The sequence below is a fragment of the Chrysemys picta genome, chromosome 6 (assembly GCF_011386835.1).
Source record: "Chrysemys picta bellii isolate R12L10 chromosome 6, ASM1138683v2, whole genome shotgun sequence".
NCBI lineage: Eukaryota > Metazoa > Chordata > Testudines > Emydidae > Chrysemys > Chrysemys picta.
In genome coordinates, this window is record NC_088796.1 from 111264666 (window position 1) to 111290206 (window position 25541).

General features: G+C 40.2%; 1 long non-coding RNA gene across 12 annotated transcripts in view; it reads left to right on the forward strand.

Moving 5' to 3' along the window:
* The window catches only part of LOC101945653 (uncharacterized), a 100894-nt gene that overhangs the window by 39704 nt on the left and 35649 nt on the right, over positions 1 to 25541 (forward strand). Inside the window, exons 1-2 of one of the 12 annotated variants that reach the window (XR_010588690.1) lie at positions 10154 to 11238; positions 11850 to 11934. The exons of 9 other annotated variants lie outside the window; for them this stretch is intronic. This is a non-coding gene — a long non-coding RNA (uncharacterized LOC101945653). Of the gene's footprint in view, positions 1 to 40; positions 594 to 10153; positions 11239 to 11849; positions 11935 to 22004; positions 22217 to 25541 lie in introns of those variants that run through there. 2 more of the 12 variants (XR_010588688.1, XR_508840.3) reach the window with 2 other exon arrangements.

Here is a 25541-nt window from a genome sequence, read left to right on the forward strand (position 1 = left end):
AAAGTGAAATATTGTCTCTGTATAATCTGTAGAGGTTACAGGTTTGGTGACTGATTTTGATATCTTATATAAAAGCATAATGAAGCAAAATATAATGTAATCAGGATGAAGTTTATACTTTTTTATCTTGCAGTCTGATCCTGTACATCCTTAGGTATAGACCAGATCCTGTAATCCATACTCACAATGAGTAGCTCTGCTGTGAGTAGTCCCATGGATTTAATGGAACTGCTTGCATGAGTAAACAGCATGTATATGAACAAGGGCTGCAGAATCACTCCAAAAAGAAAGGGTTTGCAGGATCAGGCCCTAAAATATAAAAACTCTGGAATTCGTTACGCTTACATTATGTTTTGCTTCATTATGTTTTATTACAGTTTTATATAATGCAAAATCTGTCACTAAACCTCTAATCTTTAAAGTTTACAGAGATGCTGCATTTCAGTTTTGTAGAGAGAGAAAAAAATGAAGTAGGAGATTTTTTCTTATCTTCTGTCTTCCTTATCTGGGACTTGCAATCTCTACTGATGCAAGCAGTTTCATTGACTGCATTGGAGCCATTTGTCTAACCAAGAATTATTCACATAGATGAGGTAAGCAAAATTAAGATCCTTTGTTTGGAGAAAAGGAGGTTTTACGAAACACTGTATTCAGTGAAATGGGTTTTTTTAAGATGAAGTAAATGAAAATAGATTTTGGTTTGGATTTAAAAATTCCTGTTTAGTATTTGAAAGCCAAGCACTGAGGCATTGGTATAAGGCATGAGTTTTAGAAAGTTAAACATCATGCACCAAAGTGAAACTGACTAGTATGTTTTCATTCTGTAAGGCAAATGAAGTGCAAAAAATATACAAATATATTAAATGAATAAAAAGTCAATTAGATTTCTAACATTAATTTTTCATAACTAAGATATTAATATTGGTAACACAGCTGAATAATTTTTTTAATATGCATGATTTTTATCCTGACAAAGTTCCATTAAAAATTTTAGTTGCATCTATTTGTTGACCTTGAGAGATGAAAAATACTCCGTTACTTAATGACATTTTTTAAAAAACGTAATCCCACATTTTACTTTCATTTGTCCTTGTGACCTGTCTAAATATTTTGGGAAGGAGGCAGGATCATGATGGCTTGGGGACTCTTAATGGGACATAGAACCTGTCAGATATAGGTCATTGGTTTGAATTTTACACAGGTTGATAGTGACTGAAAGTAGTTAACAGCTGAATTCTGTTCTGTATGAAAAAGCTGATGGACCCTCCTGAGTGCCTAGTGGACAAGAGCAACATCATAATTGGCACTAATTGGTATCTTTGTTGGCAGGACTGAATGAGCATAAAGACTCAATTACAATCTCTCTGGAAGGTAGTCCCTTCAGAGCAGGGCCTTTCTCCTGCCCCCACTGGTTACAGTAGTGCAGGATCAGGGCCTCGTTGAAGACCACTCACATAATTAAGGATTTTCAGGGTCAGGCCTTAGCTAAATCTTTGTTTTGGAGAAAGGAAAAAGCTCTTGCTCTAACGCCCTGTGAGGCATGATGAATTAGCTTTTTTAGAAGAAATCTTTGCAGTCCGCAGGTCCTCTTTAAATCATAGTTTTTGTTAAACCTGAATAATCAGTCTCTGACTTATATTTTAAAAGTGCCTGTGCATATTAAATCAGTTAAAAAAATATAGTACATGCTGCATATGTTTAGATACCCATTTTACAGTAAATAACTAAAATGAGTCTCCAGACACCAAAGCAGATTTTGCAAATCAAGGTAAATTAATGAAGGCCTGTTTACAGTAAAACTTAAAACAAAAATCTTTAAAAGATTAGGGCAAAACACTTGTTGCCTAGAGAAACCTGGATGATATGCTCAGGGTCCAATCTTTTCCCCATTGATGCTATTGACAAAACTGTCACTGATTTCAGTGTTGCAGGCTCTGGACCCTCAGTACACGGCTATTTGAAAGTCCCTATGGATATACTATATATATGGCATACCTCCTAAAGAAGGACTCAGGAAGATGGACACTTTTAGAACTCCTGGTCCCTTCCCCTGGCATGACAAAGATAACAACTGAAGGATTAAGCTATATCCTCCATTCTCTCTCTTATATGCTGATTTGCTGATTTCATTCCAAAGCTTTGGTTTCTTTCTTCAGGGATATGTGCATTCCTTGTTGAGGACCTGATCTTAAACATGGAACGTCAGTGAGAGTTCTGAATGCATGAAAATTGCAGACCATTCCCCAATTCAGCAGTCATGCTTGGCTCAGATAAATCCTCCATACAACCCCAACCCAGCAAACCATTTAAGCACTCTTGTAACTTTAGGCATGTGAGTAATCCCACTGAAGTCAATCAGAATGCTCACATCTTGAAAGTTATGCACGTGTTTAAGTGCTTTACTGGATCAGGGCCTGCTTCTGGACTAATTTTCAGATCTTTACTTACCAGTGCTGATTAGGCTGTGTACAACAAATAGCTATGCTTTGATTAGATTAAATAAGGCACACTGTAGGCATGAATTTTGTACCTTAGATATTACTATATAAGTTGCAGCTCTCTTCTAGACGGTAGTTTGTGTATTTCCCTATTTCTGATCAATATTATTTCATATTGGGGAAATATTCCCATTCAAGTTATCCACTATATTTTAGAATTTAAAATTAATACAGAAATCTGTTCTTAATCCCTAAGTACATATGTGTGCTGTAACAGTGAAAAGGTTTTAAGAGTCATTGCCCTTTTTTATGATGTTCAGTCTTCAGGTGTGCATAACTTCACTATGCTACATATTAAATGAACATTGTCACCTTAAAAATCATATAACTTCTTTATCTGTGTTTTAAAAATACCCCTTTAGATTACTAAAACAGAGGTTTTTTTAAATGAAGTACTTTTAATCATTTAGGCTGTTTCTTTGCTTTTTGCATATCTCAGCTTGATCAGTGAAACTGGTTAGTTTCACTTTTATAGGTAGCTTTTAGTTAGTTTAATATTTTTTGCTTTTATGTTTTCACACATTTGACTAGCACAAGGCTGCAATGTTTGGATTGTAAATTCTGCAAGAGAATCCTTGCTTTACCATCTCCACTGGAATTCAGTTTTAAAACAGTCCTGGGAAGATTTCTATTAACTTGTTTTTACAAAATCCGTGATTTTTACAACTTGTCAGTTTGGGGCAAATTTCACTCAGCTGTGCCGCTTCAAAAGAGTACAGAAAATAAGCACATTAAATTGTCTTTGCAGCCCTCAAAAAAAAAAAACAAAAAAAAAAAACCAACCTACAAAGCACCTGAGAAAAGAAGAATGTAAGCATAAAGTAATGAAATGGGGACTAGAAAGGGGAAATCCCAGTCTCTGAAATTAATCAAATGTATGTATTAAAAGGGTGAGTCAGTTGAACTTTACAAAGTGGTTGATACAATATACAGGTATTTTCAAAGTAGAGGCTTGGAGAGTTGTATCCTAGAATTGAAATTTGTAGGGTGAAATCCTGGCTTCATTAAAGTTGATGGCAAAACTCCCAATGACTTCAGCTGGGCCAGAATTTCACCTATCATAAATAGAATGCCAACCATTTGCCTCTGCTTTAACTGAAGTCAGTACGGCTGCTTGCATGGAAAAGAATCACTCACTAGAGCCAGGGGTTGCTGGATAGGGGACTAAGGACTAATGCATGCCCTTAACTTCAAGCACCTAGTTCCATTGGGACTGATGTAGTAGAGTAAAACGAGTGGAACCTACTCACATGCTTTAAACATGGTTGTAATTCTTTACAGGACTGGAGCCTAAATCTATAACTAAACAGGCAGCTTTCCAAGTTCCTTTAGCTTTTTAATATTACCCAACCCAGACTAATACTGAGATTAGTTGAATGACAATAAAGCCATCTTGTGGTCCACTCTGTCCCCATAAAAAAGTCATTTGTCAAGACAGGAACCATAATCATGTAGACTGTCATGAAAGTAATTTACTTTCAGTTCTGTTATGTTGACGATACTACTATAAGGCTTACAAAAATAAGGACCACTCAGCTCAGTTAGATCTGGGACTTTGAATGAATGTACTAGTTGACTTTGGTATTGTTCTATTGATAGACTGCTTCAGTTTATTAATTTAATAAAATGAGTCACAAATTTCTGTGCAAACAACTGTTCTGCTACGTGAATAGCTTGCAAGCCAGTCATTGGGACTGTGGTAGCTGAGCGTCAAAACTGGCACGCTTGGTCAGCAACACAGGTCTCATGACATTAATTCTACTTAATGACTTAAGTGACTAACCACTATGCACAAATGGCAAATTTTGAATATTGAAATAGAATATATGATTGAAAATGTTCTGTCGGGGTAAAATTCATCCCTGTGCAGCACAGGTGTATGTATCGCCTTAGCCCTATTTTGAGGGCTTACATGGGGCATAAGTAAAAGATGAGCCTTTTGCTGGAGGTCTGCACAGGATTGAATTTTACCCATGGTGCATATTCAAACACTGGAGCTTAATATATATATTTTTCTTGAGTATTAGTGCCAGTAAAATATGACTGCTCAAATGTTCATAGAACGCAAATATGAAAAGGGTAGTGAAAACAATCAGATAGAAATTCATTTTTTGAATTCAAATGAATACTCAATGAAAAATGTTCACTTTTCACTCGGCTTTAGTCTCAGTTCCTTCCTTTATTTTTTTTCTTTGTATAAAACTGATTTCTTGTGAACTGATAAAAGGTTCTTCAGAGCTGTTATGGCATGTTCTTCTGCTCTGTTAATGTGTATCAATAATATGCATAATTGTGGTTAAGATCCATGTTCTCAATGCCTGCGACTCTGCTCAAGAAAAATAATGTGTGTGATTTCAACTTCCTCAACTCTATCTTAGTTATTTTATTACCCTTTAAAGGGCTTAGTCTATTTTAATTTCATAAACCTAAACCAATTTTAAATCAGAATGTGAAAAATCACCCAGAGTTGTTAAACTACAATTTCTTTGTCAGGTATCTATTACTCAAGGAGTCAAATGGATTGTATTATGCTTATTTTTTTACAGTAATTCATGAAACAGGTGATTATCTCTAAGTCCAATGTATTTTTATGAGCCTCTGATCATCAGGATCATTCCTTAAATGGTGTGTTTCTGAGTCCACTGGGATGTGCCAATTAAGGAGCTTTGATTTTTCCGATTGCCCTCTCGATACCTCAGATTATCATAAATTAATTCTAACTGCCTTAGTAAACATTGGGGACCCAATCTTGCAGTTCTTTCTCAGACCAAAGCAGGGACAATAATTGTCCTGTATTCTGCTGTGGGGAAAAGGGATGAGAACACTGCAGGAAAAGAGATGAGGACATGTATAGCGCTCCCATGGAAGTCAAGAAGAGTTTTGGTTTTGGAGAACTTGCAAGATCAGACCCTGAATTACCTGAAATAAAATGAGACAGAACCACTAAAAGTATTCTCCATCTCCTACCCTTGAAGACCAAATCTGTAATTCCCTGAACGTACATTACGCCTTCCACACCACAGCAGGCTTTCTGAGTAGAGAGGACAAAACAAGAGCCTGAGTCCAAAGCAGAAGAGATCCACACTGAATAATGATTTGATGAAGATTGTCGTTAATCACCACCAGTTATTCATCACATAATATTTTAATAAATTAATTAATAACTGTGATATTCATCAATGTAGTAGATGAATAGTATTCAACCAGTGGAGTTCAACCACAAAACTTCATTGCTCGGGTTTTTAATTTTTAATTTTGGGTCATCTAAATCAGTGGTGCCCATTCTTATTACACAGGAGGGCCACATACACCTAAGCACAACCTTGTGTGGGCCAACAGATTCTGCATATTTTAATAAGATTTAAAGTCACCTGTGTTGATTTATATTTTAAGTTCAGCTTGTTTCATATGTATTTAGACAGGTTGTTTCTATGTACACTATTCTCTGTTTACACACATTTAAACTAAAATGATGTATGCATGATGACAAAATGCTGATGAATCTGCTGTTAGTATATTGTGTTGAAGCAGGCAGCAGGCCTTATGAAATACTCTGGTAGGCCATAGGTGGGGCACCCCTGATCTAAACCAAGACCAGGGATGGTCCCATTAGATGCGTGTCTCAAGTTGTGGGAAGGGATTGGAAAAATAGTTCTGGTTTTGGTTCATCTTCCTTTCTCAGTATCCATATGAGTTTAGCACTCAGTTGTGGCTTTAAGAGAGGCCATGGCAGGAGGCAGTGCAAAGTAAGAGCTCCCATAGGCATTGTGCCTCATCAGGTCACTGTGCCAGGAGTGGAGGTGGGGAGGCATGGCAAACATGCCTCCCTATCACAAGCCAACTTCATTGGTTGATGCACTGGAGGGTCAGGACTTTGGCCATACCCCTTTCTGGCGCCAACATTGGTATTGTCAGTTCTTGTGCACAGTGGCAATTGCAGATCATCAGTACACGTTGAAGAGGTTCCTTGGCCCCTCACCTAACCTTGTGCACCTGTGTAGGGCTGAGCACAATAAAGCCCAATGTTACTGTGTTGCCTTTCCAAATAATGGATAGATGTACACAGCCTATCGTTTGTTAGCTCTTGTGTTTTTACATTGTTCTCCATTGATTTTGAATTAATAATCTCCAGAATTAATAATTCTTCACCTCTTCCTCATCTATTCATTGGAAGCTGGGACAGAATAAGCCAGTCACCACTGATGAACTCTATGAGCCTGTAAAATATAAAGGCTTTTCCTTTCTAAAGGGAACAATGTTAGCACATTTGCTTTTTTATTCAGAAGTGGGCAGGCTTAGGCTACCTTTTAATGATAGAGTTCAGGAGAATTTTTCCATTATTCCCCACATATATTTTACATGTTGATCCACTGCAAACTATCTGGTTTTGTTAATGATCTAGGGCATGGGTGATTTTCACCCCTTTGCCTTATGTTGGCACAGGAGTGAATTTCACTGTAGACTTGCAGCCAGCAAAAACTCCTCAGTTCACTTGAGAGGCAAAAATTTATGTACACGTGTGTTTTTAGGAAGCAAGCAGACTATCTTTTAGCACAGCTTTTTTGCCTCCATCTCCTACCCTGTCACACATACCCAAACAAATCTCTGATATGCAAAGAGCCTCCAGCAATCTTTGATTAAAAGGCCATAGTTGGATCAATTTAGGGACCGAATTTAGGTTTGGAAAAAGCAATATTTCCGTGATTTAAAAAAAATTCCACTGCAAATAGATTTTACTTGGGTGTAAACATTCCCCTGCACGTACTATGGAATGAGAGCTGCTGTTAATGTTTGTAATTTGCTCTGAGACACTCAGGTGAAAGTCTTATAGAAGTGCAAAATATTTCTATTTCTAGGATGTTACTTTAATGGCTTTTGTCAAAGTGATAGTCAATATGTTCACTGTTCAGGATCTTTTTTCCTTTTACTGTATTTCAGATGATTCCGTCCATCCGTTTAGAGAGTATTTACTCAATAGCGCTTGCATTTATCTTACACCTTTTAACTTTTTAAATCTCACCCATTTCTTTTCAAATAAACTGTGTTCCATTGCTTAAAGCTAAATAGGATCCAGATAACCAAAACTTCAGCCCCCAGACCAATAACATTGCATCCCCAGAGTTCCTTAATCTTCCTCTCCTGGCCACTGAAATGAACTCTTCCTTCCAGTCTGCCTCCCCACATTGGAGTCCTTGATCTTCCCCTCCCAGCCTCCCAGCATAAAATCTTTTTTGTTCCTCACTGACTCACTGCTGTGTTCAGCCTCCTCACATGGCCAGGCCCTGATCCCACAGATTCAATGATCCTGCTGTAATCCACCCCTGCATCCATGACTATATGCAATCTATTCTTTGTACCCAATCTATTTCTCAAAGCTCTTCTGTGTCTCTTTGAAGATTGCTTGTCATTAGGTTGTTAAAAATTACAATTAACAGAAAATGATGAAATGTGCTGGAGGAGGAGGTAAAGCACCTAGACTGGGTGTTAGTTCATACTGACTATGCATCCCAGTTTTCAAATTTCTCTTGCAAGTCCAAACAAGCAACTCAAAACATTTAAGACAGTATTCAGCATTCTTTGCCTTGGTTTGTATTATTTGACAACCAGCTTTCAGCTACTCTATACGAAGCTATCAGTTGTGCCAACTTTTCAAACCTAGTGTGCCTTCAGCATCATATTTCAAGAACATAATTTTTTTCATATTTCTCTGTTTAAACTGCATTGATGTTGATGCTCATCTCATTATCAGAGCTGGTCAAATACCACAAAAACAGTGTTGCATAAATAGGTCAATGACCATTGCCAATATGTGTTAAAGAATGTATCAGATCAATAGTATTGCAAAACTAAAATTAGTCATTGACTTAATTATTAAATGAAAAAAGACAAAATTCACTAAATAACGTAATATTGAGTAGTATTTGGTGTACCAGTATACTAACAGCAAAAGATAAGGGGGTTAAGATTGGAATGCAGCTTTTATTGGAGTCTTCCTCTTTTTCCGTTACTCATAACTTTCTCAAACAAAATTTTTGGATGCAATTTTTCATATCTCAGATGAAATTCAGTGCTGCACCTTTTAAGAGGCACAGTACAGAACTCACAGCCCAGGGAGAATGAAGCCACGCTGGCTTTGAGACACCTTGTGCCCTCCTGATTCTGACCTGCTCAGGGGACCAGGACAGCCCTGGAATAACTTAGTCCTCGGGGCCTTGTCCAAGTTATGGCAGCCTATCTAGGCTGTCCCGTGAGCTGAAGTGCTGTCTGGAATCTCTGTAGTGCTGCATGCTTTGGTCCTGCCACTCACATGCCTTCCAGCCCCAGCTCTGTCCTCAACATGCCCCCCTACTGCAGAGCTTGCAATGTAGTTCTCAGAGGACAGACAACAGCTGTCTTCCTCCGTTCCTGTGCCGGGGAATCCTCCATGCTTAGACCCTATTTAATGCTGCTCTAACCTTTTTACAGGCACCAGATCCTCACCCCCACTCTTTTTTTTTAAAGGCAGTTTTTTAAAGAAAAGTTCAGTAAATTGGTCCAGTCATTTTTGTGTTCTGGGTGTGTTTGAAAATAATATACAGTTGGCTCATATCGTCCACTCAGAATTTGGTGCAGATGTAACTCAGCAACAATTAAATACATTTAGTTCAAACGCAGTTTCTTTTGTGTGTTTTCTTGCACTCTAAGGAATAAATTAGTCTGTGAGTTAAGAGCACTGAACTTGTTTTACCTACATGAGTAGTATAGTTGTCTTTACTTTCTTTGATCTGTCTAGGGCTTGAAATATTGGAGGTGCAAATGGTTATTCCCCTGATTGTTGGTTTGTCCGATTTCCAGACCAGCCTCCCTCATAAATTAAAGTAGCCTCTGGGCAACTCGGCTTACATCAGGTGCCTCAAATGACTGTCATGGAAGCCAGGGATTCCTGGACAATATGGATGTCCCAACCACATCCCTTTTCTCTGGTCATGCCCTTACACCAGTCTTTAAAAAACTAGTACCACCAGATCAGGTGCAAAGCAGGTGGAACAGACCATAGGATTTGCCCGCAATCTTTAACTACGTGATCACGCACTGTCACTTAGGTAATTGCAATATAATATCATACAGCTTTTTCTACATCCTCTGGGAAAAAATGATGCGTTTTAAAATAAATTAGTTCATAACTGCCCAGAACTGGGACTAGTTTGACCTCTGCTTAACCCCTTTCGTTATTTAGTTCTGCTGTTTCTGATTCAGAAACATAGTGTTTGAAGAAACTGAGTTAGCTCATTAAAATGAATTGGGCAGATCTCTTATCTTTTGACAGGTCTTGTACTTGACAGTGTCACTGGTGATGGTCCAATAATCATGCTGGTATCATTGGCTTCTACCTGGTGATGTCCATAAACAGTGTGGTTGGATCTGGGTGGATCAAGATGAGAGCTATGATGAATTTGTTTCAAATTATCAAAAGCAGCCTGTGCTTGTGGGGACCATGAAAACTGGGCTCCCTTTCATGGCAAGGCTGTAAGAGGGCTGCCTTGTGTATGGTGGGAACCACACAGGGGCCTAAAGTTATCTGAGGCCCCTGAGTTAACTAGGGCCTCTAGTAGTTGAATTACTAATGGTATTCAGAATTGCATTGGAAATTGACTTTGGGACCCTGTGATGCCAACTATGGCCCGTGAGTGCTGGGAATCACCAGAGAGAGAAACAGACCAGCTCAGCCTGAACCGCCCCCTCCTATGGGCTGGGGCCCTGCCATTCCCCAGCCCCAGTTCCACTGAGTCAAAGTTGGACACATCAAGGCAAGATGGTCAAGTCCAAGTTGGACTGTTTCAGGAGTGGGAAAGCACAGGCAAGGCCTCTCCTGTCAACAAACGTAAGATGAGCCCCACACAAGCCTGGTCTGTGGAGAATGATCAGGGGTGTAAAAAGAACAGGCGCTGACATTGGCTCAGGAACTCCCGAAACGTGTCCCGATCTCCATCAAATTTGTGGCACAGTAGAACCTTTGGCTCCAAAAGGGGTGGAGTAGGAGGAGCCAGCAGAGCAAACTGCGCCTGCAGGGGGCTGCATTCTGTCATTGCAGGGCGGTTAATTGTACCTGCATGTTCTGGATGGCACCCACCAGTTCCGCTGGGGCCTCAGTAGGGTCCCTGCTAGCACTGAGGGGCCATGGCCTCAATTTTAGTGGCTTCTCAATCTGCCAGATCACCGGGATGAAGGCGGTCTAGCCTGGTGGTTGGAGCAGGTGTCAGGCCTCATGACTAGAGTCAAAGCTGGAGTCTGTAGTCAGAAGCTAGAGCCGAGGGTCAAACTGGAGGGCAGGAACTGGGTACCAGAGGTGAGGGTTGAATCAGAATGAGGAGCCAAACCAAGGGTCACACTGGAGGGCAGGAACTGAGTGAGCAGGGTATTGAGCGAGGAGGGGCTTAAGGCGGAGGAAAGGCAGGAGCAGCAGGAACAAAGTAATGCAAGAGCAGGCACAGTGGGGGGTATGAGAGTTGAGAAGCCTGCAAGCAGCTGCTGCTGCTTTAAGAGCCAGCCTGCTGCCGCTGCAGCTAATCTGGTGGTGTGGCTAATTATGCAGCCAGCTGCAGACCAGTTGTACTGATGAGGATGCCTGGAAACTAGCTCTGCTGCAGGCCCTGATTCTTGACAAGTTTCTTGGTTCTACTGCCAGCAGAAGTGCAGTAGAATTCTGCAAGGCCTTCCCCTCTAAAGGGAACTTTCCAGTAAGAAAAGACCATCATCATAGGTAAGGAGAAGCTGAGGGCTATTGGTAGGGTGCTATGTATATTACAATTGTATCTACATAGATGACTGAATCAAGTGCGTTAGTTTAAGTGCCTTAATCATTTAATACTTTTTTATATATTTAAGACCATTATAAATGCTGGCGGTGAAGCAGGGCTCGGGATGGAGGCTGACAGCTCATGACCCCCCCCATGTAATAACCTCGTGACCCCCCCCCCCCCCGAGGGGTCCCTACCCCCAGTTTGAGAACCCCTGATATATATATATCCCGATCAGCTGACAGATTGAGAAGCCACTAAAATTGAGGCCAGGGTGTCTCAGTGCTATAGTGAAAACAAGAATAAGCTTCTTATCAAAGAACAGAGATTCAAGTGATAGTAAGAATACTGGAAACAAATGGTTATATAGAAAACAAAACCATAACACACTTTTTAGAGGCTAAACTTAACTAACTGTCTCAAGAAGAACTCCTGTCTAAAGAAGAAGCTTATCTCACCCAAAGTTCTCTCCAGTGTTTTCAACCAAGCCGGGTTGACAGCTCACTTTCATGAAACAAACACACTGTTTACTTCCTACCACTTATCACAACTGCCAGGCATTTTGTCTATGCAGATGATATCCGTCTGGCAATGCAGGACCAGGATTTCAGCCACCTCGAAGGAATCCTCAATGCTAACTAGTGACAGTCAGTTTGCTGGTGAGTGCATTATGATCTGTGAAAAACTTAAACTAAAGCAGAAAAAAAAAGTAAGACTCTGCCGAGTGTTTTGCAGTATAATCTCTTGATCATGGTTAAGAAAAGACACCGCTTGGCTTAAATATATCTCTTTTGAACTGGAGGAAAAAGTGAATGGAATGACTCTTTCAGGTGCAGAGAATCAACATAATTTTACGAGTCCCAGGGAACCAGTGCTAGTATTCTGGATTTTGAGAGGTTAAATATATTGATGGACTATTTCATAGTAGCCAGAGTTTTTGCCTTTATAGATTTCAGTGTGGATGTGACTATCCCTTAATAGTGCCTGGAAACTCTCCAGCTGTCAAGTGACCAAATTAGTGCAGTTGCTAGACTTTGGACTATTCACTTTGCTGATGGCTGAGTTTTGGGGAGTGGACTGCTTTAATTCTTTACTTGGCAATGTGCTATGGCTTTTTAAAAATGATAAATTTTTGGACTCTAGCCTGGGGAAGGGAGTGGAAATGACTCAGTGGAAAATAAATCTATATACTGGCTGGTAGGTATTTGAGCGCTCACTTAACATCTGATAACTGTCCACCTGACTTTAGCCATTAGATGTGGGGAAACATATTTCTTTCTGACTACTCTCCCATCTCTTATGAATTAATTCTACTTGATGGAAGAGTCTCACTGGAGAATCTCAGTGTTAAAATTTATATTATGCTTAGTGTTCATTTGCTTCTTGGTGAATGTGGGTCTCTGTTTGTTCAGAGTGATGGTCTTCAACTGGAGAACCTTGTTCAAAAAGGTTTTTTGTCCACAGCTTAACCTTCAACTGCCTTGGGCTAGATCTCACCAACAGATTAGTAATCATCTTGTCATAGTCGTTAATAGATAACTGAGCCTCAGTGTTAAACTGAAATGTCTGAATTAGAGGAGGAGAAAAGACAGATTGTCTCTAAAGTAAAGAAATTCCCTCTTTAATTTTGAAAAATGCACTTTTCAAGGGCTAGATTGTGCCTTGTGCAAGGGCACAACCCCAGGAAGTACCTAAGAAAGGAAATGTGATTCCCCTTTATTTCCCCCCAGCAGATGCCCCTTGTGACGGGTTGGATCACAGAAACCCCCTTAGGAGCTGCCCCCTGATGTGCCAAGACTACTTCTATCCCTGTTTTTCCTGCCAGCTCAGGACTCCAGCACCCTGTCTTGCTGAGTCAGACACTCCCGTCTGCTCCAACACAGACCCAGGGTCTGAATTACTTGCCCCAAAGCTGCAGGTTTACCTGAAAACAGCTCACAGAAATGTGCTTGTCTTTAGCACTCAGATGCCCAACTCCCAGTGGGGTCTAAACCCAAATAAATCTGTTTTACCCTGTATAAAGCTTATACAGGGTAAACTCATAAATTGTTCACCCTCTATAACACTGAAAGAGAGAGATGCACAATTGTTTGCTCCCCCCAGGTATTAATACATACTCTGAGTTAATTAATGAGTAAAAAGTGATTTTATTAAATACAGAAAGTAGGATTTAAGTGGTTCCAAGTAGTAACAGACAGAACAAAGTAAGTCACCAAGCAAAATAAAATAAAATGCGCAAATCTATGTCTAATCAAACTGAATACAGATAAGATTCTCACCAGTTCCAGAATGCTCCCTTTTACAGACTAATCTCCTTTTAGCCTGGGTCCAGCAATCACTCACACCCCCTGTAGTTACTGTCCTTTGTTCCAGTTTTCTTCAAGTATCCTGGGGGGTGGAGAGGCTCCTTCTTTAGCCAGCTGAAGACCAAATGGAGGGGTCTCCCAGGGGTTTAAATAGACTTTCTCTTGTGGGTGGAGTCCCCCTCCTCACCCTGTGTAGAATCCAGTCACAAAATGGAGATTTGGAATCACATGGGCAAGTCACATGCCCGTGCATGACTCAGGACTTGCAGGTAGCAGCTATTACCCACATGCTACCTTGAACGTTCTCAGGTAGATTTTTTATGTGGATTGGAGTCTTCCAAGCTCTTTTGTCTGCTAAGTGCTTCCTGATTGAGCACTTAATTTGCGCATTCCTTTCCCAAGAAGTGACCAAATGTTCTAACTAAGGCTACTTAAAGAAGAACAGGAGTACTTGTGGCACCTTAGAGACTAATAAATTTATTAGAGCATAAGCTTTCGTGGACTACAGCCCACTTCTTTGGATGCATATAAGCTTATGCTCTAATAAATTTGTTAGTCTCTAAGGTGCCACAAGTACTCCTGTTCTTCTTTTTGCGGATACAGACTAACACGGCTGCTACTCTGAAACCTGTCATTAAGGCTACTTAGAAATCAAGCAATTATACAGCCAATGTTCATAACTTTGAACACACAAATGGTGCCTGTATACAACTAGGATGAACATAACCAGTAGATCATAACCTTTACATAGATATGTTACATGGCATATGTAGCAAAACTCTATTCCAGTTATATCATACATACATTTATGAGCACCCCCCCCATAAATACCCTTATGGGGTACACTGTCACACCTCTTACCAGAAGCAGCCTACTCCCTGCAATGGGCCAGCTCAGTATCATTGGCTGATGCTTATGTAGGGTGGAGTCAGACCCCACCCACTTGTGCAGGGGAGGAAGGAACAGCCCCACAAGGACTGAAAACCATTTTTATATTGGCTGGGAACACAGACATTTTCTCTTTATAGTCACTTTCTTGGGTGGAACTTGTAACTTTGAGCTAGAAAGTTTATTTTTGATGCATAATGCTTTTCAATTCCTGTTAAAATCTCTTCTCCTTTCTCATCATTCAGTACCGTGCTACCCTCTCCTATATGATGCAGAGGGTGGCAAAACTCAGCAGATTGGCAAAATCCAGCCCAGTGGAGGGAGAGAGGCAGAATAGCAGCTTCTGTTCAAGCTATCCCTGTACCCCAGACACAATGGCAGCCCCGTCTCCTCCTGATAAGGGCTGTGGAGTGCCAGGGTCTAGCTTGGTGAGCGAGCAAAGCTGAGGAGCAACTGCTCTGTGTGACATACTTTCCTTGGCTCCAGGAAGATTTCTGACCATGGATTTCCCTTCACACACTCCCCCCCCCCCCCGCCAGTGCTCAACTAGTTACATGAGTGTTGCCAATTTAGTCATTGGTTGGAAATTTGAATTTAAATTGAAACATTAATACACACTTTAAAAGCATATACAGCAGATGATAAAATACTTGTACCTGAAAAAATATAATAGGTTTAAAAAGTATGAACAAAGACTAGCTTCTTCACACACCTGTTGTTTTTTCTGACAATGTTGGCACTCTTGTTTTGGCAATGTTGGCCATCCTTATAATTTAAAATTATGATTTGTAAGCCAGGTCTGAATGAGCTCTCTCCTGACAGCTAGTGGTGAGCCAGGGGTGGAGGGTAGGCTTCTGGACCAGACTGTATTTACATGAACTCACCTACTCTGCCTAGGTATCCCGCAGACAGAGCTGTGTTGCCCAAGTGATCAATTTTGGCTAGTGTTGGGAGTTTCTGTGCTAAATATTTTTATTACATTATAATTAATTTTTACATAAGAACATAAAAATGGCCATATTGGGTCAGACCAGTGGTCCATCTAACCCAGTACCCTGTCTTCCGACAGTGGCCAATGCCAGGTTCTTCAAAGGGAATTAACAGAACAGGGCAATTATTGAGTGATCCATACCCTGTTGTCCACTCCCAGTTTCTGGCAAACAGAGACTCTCAGAGCACGGTGTTGCATCCCTGCCCATCCTGGCTAATAGCCATAAGAACATAAGAACGGCCACACTGTGTCAAACTAAAGGTCCATCAAGCCCACTATTCTGTCCTCTGACAGAGGCCAATGGCAAGTGCCCCAAAGGGAATGAACAGACAGGTTATCATCAAATGATCCATGCCCTGTCACCCAATCCCAGCTTCTGGCAAACAGAGGCTAGGGACACCATTCTTGCACATCCTGGCTAATAGCCATTGATGGGCCCATCTTCCATGAATCTGTCTAGCTCCCTTTTGAACCCTATTATAGTATTGGCCTTCACAACACCCTCTGGCAAGGAGTTCCAGAGGTTGACAGTGCGGTGCATTTCTTGTTTGTTTTAAACCTGCTACCTATTAATTTCATTTGGTGGCCCCTTGTTCTTGTATTATGAGAAGGAGTAAATAACACTTCCTTATTTACTTTCTCTATACCACACATGATTTTATAGACCTCTATCATATCCCCCCTTAGTCATCTCTTTTCCAAGCTGAAAAGTCCCAGTCTTATTAATCTCTCTTCATACGGAAGCCGTTCCGTACCCCTAATCATTTTTGTTGCCCTTTTCTGAACCTTTTCCAATTCCAATATATCTTTTTTGAGATGGGACGACCACATCTGCACGCAGTATTCAAGGTGTGGGCGTACCATGGATTTATATAGAGGCAATATGATATTTTCTGTCTTATTATCTATCCCTTTCTTGATGATTCCCAACATTCTGTTCGCTTTTTTGACTGCCGCTGAACATTGAGTGGATGATTTCAGAGAACTATCCACAATGATTCCAAGATCTCTTTCTTGAGTAGTAACAGCTAATTTAGACCCCATCATTGTATACGTATAGTTAGGATTATGTTTTCCAATGTGAATTACTTTGCATTTATCAACATTAAATTTCATCTGCCATTTTGTTGCCCAGTCACCCAGTTTTGTGAGATCCTTTTGTAGCTTTTTGCAGTCTGTCTGGGACTTAACTATCTTGAGTAGTTTTGTATCATCTGCAAATTTTGCCCCTCACTGTTTACCCATTTTTCCAGATAATTTATGAATATATTGATTAGGACTGGGCCCAGTACAGATCCCTGGGGGACACCACTATTTACCTCTCTCTGTTCTGAGAACTGACCATTTATTCCTACCCTTTGTTTCCTATCTTTTAACCAGTTACCAATCCATGAGAGAACCTTCCCTCTTATCCCATGACTGCTTATTTAGCTTAAGAGCCTTTGGTGAGGGACTTTGTCAAAGGCTTTCTGAAAATCTAAATACACTATATCCACTGGATCTCCTTTGTCCACATGCTTGTTGACCCCCCTCAAAGAATTCTAGTAGATTGTTGAGCCATGATTTCCCTTTACAAAAACCATGTTGACTATTTCCCAACAAATTATGTTCATCTATGTGTCTGACAATTTTGTTCTTTATATCCAGTGATGGATATATTCTCCATGAACTTACCTAGTTTTTTTTTTTTTTTTGAACCCTGTTCTAGTTTTGGCCTTCACAACATCTCCTGGCAAAAAGTTCCACAGGTTGACTGTGCGTTTTGTGAAGAAGTACTTCCTTTTGATTGTTTTAAATGGTCTGCCTATTAATGTCATTGGGTGACCCCTAGTTCTTGTGTTATGTGAAGGACCTTATTCACTTTCTCCACACCAGTCAAGATTTTATAGACCTTTATCATATCCCCCTTTAGTAGTCTCTTTTCCAAGCTGGAAAGTCCCAGTCTTTTAAATCTCTCCTCATGTGGAAGCTGTTCCATACCGCTAATCATTTTAGTTTCCCTTCTTTGTACCTTTTCCAACTCCAATATATCTTTTTTGAGATGGGGTGACCAGAACTGCATGCGGTATTCAAGGTGTGAGCATACCATGGATTTATATAGTAAAAGTGGAGGAGCTTGGTTTGCCAGACAGATCAGCAAAGCCAATGTTGACAAACTGTGTGCAAACGCTGCAAAACACCAGTCCTCTGGACTACATCGACATGCAGAAAGCCTTATAAGCCAGTCATTGTCAAAGTCAATTTTAGAAGAACTTAATGACACTGTTAAGAATGCTGGACACAGTTTATGCGAACAAACATGGCTGTCACATCATACTTTCTCTTTAAGCAAGAGATAGCACACACTACAAACTGGAGGCCAATGTTAAGGGCATTGTTATTTGTTAATTCTGAAATTGGACACTGGTTCCGTACAAGACCAGCAAATGCTCACTATCTTCCTGCAAGAAACTCAACTGACTAATTAGAAGCATGCAGTGCAACAATGAAAGGCTCAACAGTTGAAAAAGTGAAGAACTCTCTCACTGCATTCAGAAAATGTGCATACATGGCTGATGAATGCACCGATGCAAATGAGTGTCAAGTATTAAGTCACTGCATATGTTATCCATGGTAGGCCGGTAGATGAATTTCTAGATGTTCAGGTTATAGAAGACACATTGGCTGCATCTCTGACAATCCACATCTTAGAAGAGTTAAATGCTTGCAAATTGAACCCCAAAGAGATGGCTGCTTGTGCATTTGATGGAGCTGCAAACTTCTCTGGAAGACATGGTGGAATACAAGCTTTTCTCAGAGAAAAGTGTAACTCTAAACTCTCCAATACACACTGAAGAGGCCATATACTCCAACTAGCACTAGTACGAGCTGCAAAATCCTCAAAAGGCATTTAAAAAGCTATACATTAAATGTCTTCATTATACGCTTTTTTTTAGCAAGAGTCCAAAAGAACTGAATGTCTTGGAAAATATAGAAGATACACTGGGACTGAAGTTCAAAACCTGCTGGCTTTCTCATGAGCGATTTATGGCAGTTGTCTTAAAATTACTGCAAACCATTATTATTGGCTTTGGAAAATATTTACCGAGATGGGACAGATCTAAGTAGTGAGGCTGGTGGACTACTTTTGCTACTAAGTTCAGAGAAGACAATCACCATTCTCTCTTATAAGTCTGCTGTTGAAACCACTTGGGTCATTAAACAATGCCATCCAAGCAGTTGCTTCAACAGTAGTAGAACTCTGTCCCGCAATGGAAGCTACACTTGGATCAATCAGAGAGATATCCATTGAAAACGTACTGGAAGAAGCAAAGACTTCAGTTCAGAAGTTGACTAATTAGGGTACTTATATTAACTCCTTAAACGAAGAGGACAAAAAGTGTTTGTTAAGCCAGCTGAAAAAGTAAAGTACACTGACTTGATTCTTACATCTCTACAACAACAACTTCTGGATTCTATCAACCTCTATGTAGCTTTTACAGATGCCTGTTTTATAAAACACTGACAGTTGAGTGAAGTGAGGCCCCACCTGCAGTTGGGCTGCCATGTGATCAGGATGGAATAGAGACTTTGAACACAGAGTGGAATATCATACGATGAATGAATGTAGATTTGACTTCAACTACTTCTTTATCATCACTAGTGGTTCAACCCAAATTTTGTGCTATGTTTCCTGGGATGAAAGAAGTAGGAATTCATCTCTTTCTAGTCCCAATCACAACAGCTACAGTTGAGCATTCTTTTTCCTCATTGAATAGAATTGAAAGAAGTCGCCTTCTGCATGATCATGAGCATATCATGAAGGACTGGAAGTATCGGACGCATGAGACGTCACCAAAAATGAATGGACTGCGTTCCAGAAGTTCTTTAACAGATTTGTGCAAAATGACAAGAAGAAACCAAGAAGGATGTAGATATAGTGCTTCATAGGAGGCTTGTGTAGCCAACTTTAATTTGTGTGATGATGATTTAAAAACATGAGTTAAATCTAATAAAATGGTTGTGACACATTTTTCAGTGTTTACTATGATGCCATACAGCCCACCTTCGCCGTAACAGTCTCACCCCCTCATCTGTCCTCAGCCCCCACATCTCTGTATTTTTGAACACCCCCCCTGATTTCAATTTCTGGGGAAAACACTGTTTCTGACTGAAATCTTCCCAGAAGTTAGTGCCTGTTGAACGAGCAGTAACACCTCTTCTGCAGTTGCATCTTCCCCACACTCTGATGTGTGGCTTCTTACAGCTGCAGGCAAGGACCACATGGCTCCTGAGAAAGGTGTGTTGCCTGGACCTAAGGTCATACTGTGGTTGAACCCAATGCCAGTTCCAAAGGGATGGAGGTGAGGGGCAAATCTGACCCACTATAGTACAATTTGAAGGAAACTTCATGAGTGTGACGCAGAGACCCATTGGTGCCAGCTGGCAAAAGGGAGCTCATTGTTCTATAACAGCAACTGCTAGCAGGCCTGACAAACTCACTACACAGCTTTCGTGGCATTCATCCATAAATGAGATCATGTGAGATATCTAATAAAAGTTTGTCATACTGGTCCTCATAATCATTGTGAGATATATGTATGGATGATATTTAAGGAGTTGAGTATATGTACTGAGAATATGTTTTAAAGTCAGTGTCCAAGGCAGAGCTGACACACAGGTTTTGAAAGACAAAGGATGCTGATACACCTGTTTCTCTGTCAGCCATGTAGATTAAGCATTGGAAGCCAACATAATGGAAGCCGCATTTACATATGGACTCAACAGGAAAGAAGTAAAGAGTTAAAAACAAGCCATAGGGTGCAGGGGGTAAGCTGCCATGCCTTCGCTGGAAACACTGCAAAGGACATTGGTATGAGATAAGTTTCTTTAGATATATGGTTAGCTTATTAAAGTTAAGCTTAGTCTCTAGGAATTCTAGTATGAAACCTTTCTATTTCCATTATCCTTGCTCACTATATCATAAATCTTGATCTTTGGTATAAACTCATAATTGTTTTCACTGTAAATATATCTCAGTGCTGTGATATGATACAGGAGCTGATCCTGAGTGAAATCGAACAAGCTGGTGTGTATACACAGACAGACACACTTAGCATCTCTTGTTGATTCCTCTAACAATACAGGCAAACATGTTAAAGATTCAAGTCTACTTGCCCTGGCTTTGATAACTATCTACAAGGAATGTTCCTGTTTACCATTTCAATACCCTTTTGATATATCCTTAAGGGTTGCATCCAGCTGGCTGATTATTTAACCTTCCCTTCCTCAGTGTTACATATGGTGAGGGCTGGTTATAAAGAGGACAGCAATCAGTAATTCTGCATGTCCACTGAAGGTAGGACAAGTAGTAATGAGTTTAATCTGCAGCAAGGGAGATATAGGTTAGATATAGGAAAAAACTTTCTAACTATAAGGGTAATTAAGCTCTGGAGTAGGCTTCCAAGGGAGGTTGTGGAATCCTCATCACTGGAAGTTTTTAAGAACAGGTTGGGCAAACACCTGCCAGGGATGGTTTAGGTTTACTTGGTCCTTCCTCAGAGTGAGGGCTGGACTTGATGACTTCGGGAGGTCCCTTCCAGCCCTACATTTCTGTGATTCTATAATAGACTGGGTTGGGTAACTAAGTGATAGTTTGGAATGGGTATAAAATACAGTACAGACCTATTTATCCAAATAGAGGGGGGACCATGGAATTTGAGGGGTTTTTTTCATGTGCAAGTGATAACCAAATAGTGCGATCCTGCAGACACTTGATTTCAATAGGAGATGCATGAATGGAGTGCTTGCGTCATTGAGCATTGAGCTTGGATTTCCTAGAGTGGGGAGGGTGTGCGGTTTCTGCTACACAGGTTTTTAACATCTGCCTACCCAATGTATCAGGCTCTCAAATACCAGACTTCCTGGTAACTTGCGTTAATTTATGCAGCTTTCATAAACTCTGCAGATTATTTTAAATCTACAATGCATAAAAACATATTTCAATCTATTTGATGCCAGTGTTACAAGGTAGGGAGCCTCAAGTTCAGATTGGCATTCTGTCCTTTGCTTATAAGATAGCTGTCAGTTGTCATTTACAATTTGCATATAGTGCCATAGTTGTGCAAGGTGTATTACATTGAGAATAAGTCTGTGAGTGGAGGAGCTCAACTGGGCTTTTATTTTGCTGCAGTAATGTGAATGAGTCATGGAGTTTTATCCTTGATTTCCTGGTGCTTGTCAGTCTGTTTTTAAGCATTAACACCATTCAAATGTAATATGAGATGAACATTCTATTTGACCAGAAATGTCCTGTTAAAGAAGGTACAATACACAATTGTTTTTGTGCAACTATTATTTTCAAGGATCTGATGAACACATAATCCTGCAATTTCCTTGTCCTTTCCTTCCATACCAAAAAGTGGTGGTGTTTGCTGTTTCTAGCACTTCATTCTGTTCTTATTTAAAAAATGTATTTTATTTGCCTAGTGTTCATTAGTTGCTGCTTTTAACCAATCATTTCTATATCTACTACTTAAGTGGTCCTGAGCATTATTTTTCTACTTCCTATTTCACAGAGGAGATTCCAGATTCAAACAGTTACTACCCTTAGAGATCAGATGTTTGGCTGATTCATTCAGTAAGCTACAACTTTCCTCACCGTGCTGGTTTTTCAAGTAGGAACTAGCTTCTAGGCCTTTTCTTATGAGAAGAATTCTCAAATGAGTAAAAGCTTCTCATTCCCAATCTTATGTGGCTCCAGGATTTTCACTGAAGGTAAGGTTGGGGATTTTTTTCCCACTGATCTCTTATGAAAATGGACAATAATTCTCATTATGCTCTAGGTTTTGTTTTAAGGCTAGTGGAGTATAATTGCTCTGAATGTGGATGATAGAAGAGAACTGTAATTTCTACAATTCTTTTGTAGAATTCGTGATCAAATAGGATAATTTTAAATAAGAATATTGCAGTTCTGCTCTTGGTGACATTTTGGGATATTTTTAGTTTAGGAGGTGTGTGTGAGAGAGAGGGGGAAAGGGAGAGAGAAATTTATAGCTTAACAGCACATTTTCCACCACTTTACCTACATTTTTTCATATATTGCCACAAAGTGACATAATACTGTCAGGATGCAGTATAAGAAAAAGAAGACCATGCTGAATGCAACTCAAAGCAGAATGAGTATCAAAGATATCTGGGAGCAGATCCCCAGCTGTTATAGATTGCCTTGGCTCTACCTGATGATCTGCTCTCTGAGCTGACATTTTCACAGACGGTTGGTTTTCTGGGAGATGTCTTAAAGAAACAGGTAATTTAAGCAACTGGAAGTTTTATTCATATACAGAATGTGGTGCTTTGCTCTGGATTTGTATAGATCTAGCAATTAGGTGGAAGAGCAACATACATTGGCAGATCTGCTGCTCTACTGGTCTGCTATCCCAGATGGAATGACATTGAATGTCTGACAATGCTATCCTTAACATTTTGTGCTCTGAAAATTGGTTATTTTATTTAGGGATTTTTGCCTTTTGCTATCGTTCAAAAGCTTCTCTCCTAGCTGTCAGTTATTCAAAAATCATTTCTAATTTGGCAGATATGTAAATCTCTACATTATTCTGAATCCATTTAATCATTTGTAATATGTTTTCTCAAACTGGCATGAGAGATGTCTTCTGCAAAATTGCAATGCACTTTTAATGCACAGAATTCAGTGTGGCAATGAGTTAATTGCAGGCTTACTATTACAGCTCAGTGATGTGTAATCTACTTGTAGCTCTTCTATATTGGCATGAGTCGTTTTGGGGTTGCTGATTTTCATATTCAGGAGCTATCATTTTAAATAAAGAATAGAGTGGCTTGTGGCAGCTTTGCATTTGTTATAACAAGAAAACGATGCATGAATTTTCTATTTGATATTGCTATATGTCCAGCTATGGAGGAGTCCTATGCACCCTTTCTGGAGGCAAGTATTATAAATTAAGCATATCAAAATAAGTGGGACAGATTCATCCCTGTTGTGAATCTACTGACTTGAGTGGAGTTTTGTGAGGGATGACATTGGCCAAACTTCAAATCAATCTCCAGAGGTTCAGGATTTATGATAGGTTTGGACAAGCAGTTGGAGGCTTATCTGAAGCTTGTTCAAGTTATCTCCTCCCTCTCCCCCCTCAAGCTGTGAAACAGTCTGTCCTTGCTCCCCCGTGGAGCTGCCTCCTGCAACAGACTCCTTAGGTCCCACCCTTCCCAATCCACAACTTTCTGCTAGTGGGCCTCAGCTCCTACCTACCTGATTGCAGGTCTTCAGGAAGGATCTACAGCCTACTAACCATGCCTAAATGTGATCCTCTCTTTAAGCAGTCAGATGGCAAATCACTACTCAAATGCACTTTGTGGTGTGCCTAACTGACCTGCCTCCCCCTTCGAAACCTTCAGAGGAATGATGTGTATGATCACATCCCCTAACCTGCTAGGTCACCCTGATTCTGGAGCAAATGGCTTGTCACCATGTCTGGATATACTGTGAGAAGAGTCTCTTTCTTGATATTTTGACCTCTCTGGTCCTGACCAGAAAAACTGTACATTGAAAATAACATTTATCTGAACATTTCAGCAAAGCACCGTTTTAAAAAACAGGCAATGGGTTAGGAATTGGGAGATGGCTCTGATGTTACTGGTATCAGTTTGGCCATCCATAATTTAAAATCAACATTTCTCTTCCTGCAGCACTTTTTCACAGTTAGGTTGATGAAGTCTTTATAGATCATGCACGCACTTTTATCTATGGTGATATACTTCACTTATTCTTCTTATGGATGAGTTTCTCTGCATGATGATTTTTCTTGTATACCAGCCTGTTAGTTTTATGGATGAAAAAGTTAGACACACAGACTTTTAATAGTCAACACATCTTTTTTGTTCACTACAAAACCAGAGGAGATTTGTAGGCTGGTATACCAAGCATGAAAAAAATAAACATAAAATTAATATATTGGTAGTGTTTATAGTTTTATTACCCTGTAATTATATCATATCTATGTTTGTTTTTCTTTTCATGACATTCTATAAAAAGTAGCTGCCTGAACCTGTTTGGAAGGTCTGTGTTTTCAGGATTTAGACCTAAGTGGTGATTTACCAGCTTCAAGGAAGAAAGGCCAGTTGTAGATATGGTATTACTATGCTGAAAGATGTTAATGGCTGCCATCAAACAGGTCTTTGCTCTGTAGACAATCGCCTGTAGACCTGGTTAAAGCTGATGGGTGTGCTAGGCATCCTTCTGTCAGGCTAACTGGAAGGACCAATTAAATGACCCTTTATTTAATGATAGCTGGAAACAATAGCCAAGGCACTTGGCCACATAGTGAAGTTTGAGCGGAGTTAAATATAAACAATCTGTGTGTGTGTGTTCAGTTTAAGATAAATATTAATAGTTTATCACACATGCAGGGCTTGATTTACCCCAACAAGTACAAGGGGTTTGCAACTGGTACCACATAGCCCTACACCCACAAGGGTATCAGAATGGGAAATTAAACACCTGGCTGGGCTGGCCTCTCCATGGAGCTGCACAGGGAAAGGTAACTTTTTAGTTCTGGCTGGAACTTTGTAGGAGTCGCACAGGTGGAGGCTGTGCAAGAGGTGCTGAATGAGCACTCGGATGTTAGGTAAGGGGCACTATGTAAAAACCCAACACAAATAAACTTCCTCTCCTCAGCCCACCTTGACCACTTTTAGGCTTGCTACGCCTCATGGGAGTCTGAAGGTGCAGTACAGGCTGTCAAGCTTTCATTTTCATGGGACCTCCATTAGAATGTAGTGGAGGAAAACGACTCCCTAGAGAAACGGGTGGGACTGAGTCATCAGTCTGTGATTTGGTACTTTCAAAGGGCCCTCTGAACTGCTGATTATAGCAATGGAGGTTCCATGCTTGAGTCAGAAACCAGCCCTCTTCATCAAATCAGGGTCTCTTTAGAATTGGCAGCCTGCCCAATCATCCCTGCAGCAGAGCATCTAAATAATTTCTGAAAGTTTTGAGTTAACTGTTGAATTTGGCAGATTACCTGTCTAGCATTTAGAAAAAAGAAACAAAATATAATACATTTAA